The sequence below is a fragment of the Alexandromys fortis genome, unplaced genomic scaffold (genome assembly GCF_014885135.2).
Source record: "Alexandromys fortis isolate MF-2015 unplaced genomic scaffold, M_Fortis_MF-2015_v1.1 scaffold_82, whole genome shotgun sequence".
NCBI classification, from domain to species: domain Eukaryota; kingdom Metazoa; phylum Chordata; class Mammalia; order Rodentia; family Cricetidae; genus Alexandromys; species Alexandromys fortis.
The window spans coordinates 514,787-519,754 of record NW_026067963.1 but is presented as its reverse complement, the minus strand read 5'-3'; the positions used below and the strand labels follow the sequence as shown (position 1 = coordinate 519,754).

The following is a 4,968-nucleotide window of genomic DNA, read 5'->3' as shown; positions in this document are numbered from 1 at the left end:
AACTGACCTTTAGGAGCCAGCAAGATGGCTCAGTTGGTAGGAACAATTGCTGTGCAAACCCAATGTTCTGAGTTAGATCCTGGAAACCCATGTAAAGGTAGGAGAGAAGTGACCTCACAAAGTTGCATTCTATCATCCCCATGGACAGATACATCATACAAACATGTGTGCAATAGTAATAAATAAAATCTGTACCTGAAAAGAAAAAAAAACATGATCCTTGTGATTTGTGCACTCAAATTGCCTCTCTGTCTCTCCCTCTCCCAAAGGAAGAAAAGAACAATTAGCAATGACAAGAGGCAGCTGTAGGAAAGCAAGACCAAGAAGCAGCTTCACAGTCAGGAGGGAAGGCTACCTTTTATTCTTGTGGTCTTGGATACTCTACACAGTCCCAGAAACTTCTCTAGTCCTGGACCATATCTGATCTCAGCAAATACAGTCTTTACATGATCTCTATATTTGTTCCTTAAATTGATGACTTTCTAAAACCAGCACTCATTCCATAAGTAGGTCAGAAACTGTCACTCAAAGCATCTTCCTTTTTTTTTTAAAAAAAATCATTAATTAGGTGCCATTTGCATCAATTATTATCATCTCATCTTTGATTTTCAAAAAATCATTTCTTTCCATATTCATCAATAATTAGTTTCTCCTTGATATTCTTTAAGAAAAAAATCTATAACAGTTGTGTTAGTTTTTTCCTCTGCCCTCAGAAACTGACTTCATAACTATCCTCAGCACGACACACCTCAAGTCTATATATGACCATGTTACTTATTTTCTTCTTCATTTTCTTGTTTGTTTTCAAGGCAGCAATGATGATACAAATCACTTAAGAAAAATATAAATTTAACAGCATGTATGTGGCATGTTAGACACCTTCCAAATTTCCCAGCTTTGTCCCCTACTGTTCTTCTAATTAACTTGATCTATAATGACACCCAACCTTCCATTTTTAAAATTTTACACGCTGGGTCACAAATCAACATTGTTTTGATGTGTTTCTTATTTTGCTGGGAATAGATTCTCTGGCCTTTAGCATCTTTCTGATTTTTAGATTAGGGACAGACTATGATGCCTGGGAAAGAAAGAAGAGCACAACTCCAACCTCAACGGAAGGAAACTTTCCTTAAAATCAGAACAATGAAAGACAACAACCTCTGTGGGAGTGATGGTTGAACACTCTGGGGTCTTTGGGACAGGCTTACATCAGCGAGTTGAGGGTAGGGAAGCTACAGGTGCTAAGCGTGGGCTATGACAGGGTTATCTGAGAATATTTAAGTGTGGGAAGTTCCAGGTAGGCTCTGTACAAGTGGACTGCCCCTGGCTGCCCAGTGGACTGTCCAGGGTTGGGGGTCACAGAGTGGAACATCTCTGGGTCAAACCAATGTTAGACCAAGACTGATTACTTTCCCAATTGTTGAATTGAATCATTATTATAATGCCTCTGTTTCCTCATGCTACATCTGGGCTATTTTTCCTGTGTTCCCCTACTACCTTGGTTATTATTAGGTGACACCAATTCAGGGAATTTTCTTAAATAAATGATTGTTCAGTGGAGTTTTGGAAGAGTTGCTGACAGTGGTGTGCGGTTCACTACTATTGACCCAGTGCAAAGCAACTATGCAGCCGGTCCTGCCTCAAAGCCAAGGACATTGAGACTCATCTGAGGTCAGACTGGACGTCTGTGTCTGCATCCCTAGCATCCTTAAGTCGGAAGCTGAAGCAAGGATGGTGAGGGCCATCAGGCAAAGATCTTCCATTATCATTTTTTATTGTCGCTCATGATCTTCCTTGAAGCTAAATATTAGACATATTTATCTTACTGAAAATTAAAAAAATGTTTAGACAAAAATGTGTAACTCTATAATGAACGGGGAAATAATCACTGGGAGCGTCTTAATCACTATGTCTTCTTTGGGAACTCTATATTTCCATTTTTTGTTTAAATCACTTGACTCAAATACATGACTTGTTCAAGGATTTTTTTCTATAAAACTTACCAATTGCTATATCCTTTTGAACTCTACCTCTAGAACATGAAGTTAAAAGTTAATCATAAACCGGAATGCCATGGTTTTTCATGGTCACAGCACAAATACATATGAAACTCTTACCTCTGTCCTAGAAATGAATTATCTAAATTCATTTCTTTCACTTTACGCTGAGAGGATAAAAGTAATATTTGGCTTTTCTGGGCTAGTGAATGACAAAATGTCTGGAGTACATGAATATTCTCAAAACCAAAACAGCATTTACTTCAGACTCAAATAAAAGCTCGAAGATTTTAAGCCTTTGTAGCAAGACGAATTCATTAAAAATTCAAGTTGTTTCAGAAGTCTGAACTTTGGGGCTTTTTAGCATTCTTGAAACTAAAAATTAATGCCTTGTATAGGCTTAAGTTTTATTCCTAACTTATAGTACACCTTTGGAGCACTTTTTCCTAAGTAAATACTTTAGAAGATTCTATAACATCTTCCCATGTTAGCCTTAATTGAGTTATGCAATGTAGATTTAGAAGACTTGGGCTTTAGTTCGGTTCTGTACCTTAGTGGCTGCTGAACCTCTGGCTAGCATATTTCCCTCTCACGACCTCCATTATCTAATTTCTAAACTTGGGGTCACATATGTCAAAACATTTCCTGTGGCATGATTAATAAAAACCCAGAGACAGATATTAGGGTTTAACCTGAAGGTCAAAAACAAAACAAAACAAAACAAAAACAAACAAACAAACAAAAAAAAAAAACCAACAACAACGAAAAAAAAAAACAGCCAGCCACTGGCTCGTACCCCTACTTCAGTCTGAAATGGCGATCCTGCCTCCAGGAATCTCAGAATGAGACTGTGTCTGAGAGTTGTTTCCTTCCATTTTATATCCCTCTCTTGGGTTGGAATTAAAGGCGTGCACAACTACCACTCAGTTTCTATGGCAAATTAGTGTGGCTACTTGGATTAAAGGTGTGTGTCATCAATTCCTGGTCTATAATGCAGACCAGTGTGGCTGTTTTACTCTCTGATCTTCAGGCAAGCTTTATTTATTAAAATAAAAATGAAATATTGTTACAATCTCTACAGTCATCAAAAACATATTTTTTGCATTAAAGAATTATATACTAACATTATACATATCATAACTTTTCCTCAGGTTTCCAAATTATGTACTCTATGATCCAAACATTATATACATGAGAGAGGTGTTTAAAGAGACCTGCTAATTGATTCAGATAATACTAGTTTGGTTTTGTCTGGAGAAACTTAAATAGTAGAATAGCTTTGTACACTGTCATTTGAAATGGTATATGGTCCCTGAAATATTAAATCATGCAGCCCCTGCTCACCATTGATTACTTTTTGGCTTGATTTTGAATTATTGCAGTTTATTTATCTTCTATCATTTATACAAGCTTTTATTATCGCATTCCAGACATTGTATGAATAAGACTCATCCCTTCAAATGACACATATTTTATTAGTCAAAATACAAGTAATAAATTCTGAAATGAACGTGGTGGGTCATGGGGCATCTGTAAACAGTAAAGGCAGTGAGATGGCTTCCCTGACTCTGCAGATGATGAGGGTTTAGCAGTTGGTGTTTTCTTTTAAGTAAGTAGCAGATGAACTTAGCCATGTAAAGCAGCAGGAGGAGAGGTCTGGACTGGTAGCTGTAAGGAGGTGCTGTCAGACAGGAAGAGAGACAAATATGCGACAATAGAAGGAACGGGAGATGAAGTCTATCTTAGCAAAAGTTCTGCTCGTCCATAGTCTTTTCTAGCCTGTTGCAGGGGAAAAAGGAAGGGCACAAACTTGGCTTGAACAAGACAGGGGAAGCAAGGACTTGTCTGGAAGTACTGTTTGTTCCAGGCTGATGAGGTTGGACCTTCCCATGAAGGCTCCAGTGGGCTACTGAAGAGGTCTAAGTAGGTTGTGACTTGTTTTAGAAGTCCTGAAATCTCACAGTAATAGCAAATGTGGTTGACCAGCACAAATCCGGGAGATGGGGCTAATGAGATGGAAAGGTGAAGGTGAAAAGGAGCCAGTGAAGAAGTTCAGAGAATCATGGGAATTGAGCATTGTATCCCTTTCTAAGAGCCATCAGGGACTTTACATTTCCAACAAAAATAAGATCCAAATGTCTTATGATATTTATAAAGTGTCTTCGAAAGTTTCCTTAAAGTAAATGCAAAGAGGTAGCAATGTAACACAGGTCAAGAGTCAGCTTTCCTGGACTGAACTCTCAGCTCACCTCAGTATCTTTGTGGACTTGCACAAAGAACACGATTTCCTTGTGGCTTGGTTCTCTAATTCACCAAACAGGGATAAATATTGTAAGAGGATATAAGTAAGAAATGTGATAATCCACTTGAACACCTCAGACAAGTCCACCAAGAAAAGAACCCTGCAAATGCCAGCTAGCACCCTCATGCCATGGAACTCTTGGCATTCACTATGCTTCAGCCTCGCTGGCCTTCTGACACACTGTGACATGAACCCTGTGGTGGTTTAGGATGAAACCTTTCTGCCCCTTAGTCTAGAACATTCCTTTTCTAATTTCCCTATTTCGCTCATATCCTTCCACTCAGAACCTGATAACTACCTCCACTGAAATCTTTGAATGCAAAATTTATGCTCTACCATTATTATCCACTACGGCAGCATATTTAGAGTATTCATAGTTCTTAGCAGAAACTCTATTTTTTTTTCTTGTTCCTCTGCTTTTGTAATGTTTGTCTCCTTCACAGACTACAAACCCTCCTGAAGTCACCATTCTCTTACATCGGTTTTTACCCACTGATTCTTCCCCAGACTATTTCAGTTAGTAGATGTTATACCAAAGATAACAGTTTGGTGAGGGACTCATCGGGAGTCTATGGAGTAGTGATGCATGAGGGGTGGAGCTGCCCCAGTGGTGAAGGAAGAAGAGTGCCTCAGATGGAGGAATATTTGCAGAGAGGAATGTCTGCCGAG

At 38.7% G+C, this 4,968-nt stretch overlaps 1 non-coding gene across 1 annotated transcript; it reads right to left on the bottom strand.

Annotated features, from left to right (window-relative positions):
• Nucleotides 1-230: 230 nt before the first annotated feature.
• Nucleotides 231-443, bottom strand: LOC126508471 (small nucleolar RNA U3). The gene has a single exon (XR_007593837.1). It is a non-coding gene; the product is annotated as a small nucleolar RNA U3 (small nucleolar RNA).
• Between the last annotated feature and the right edge of the window lie 4,525 nt (nucleotides 444-4,968).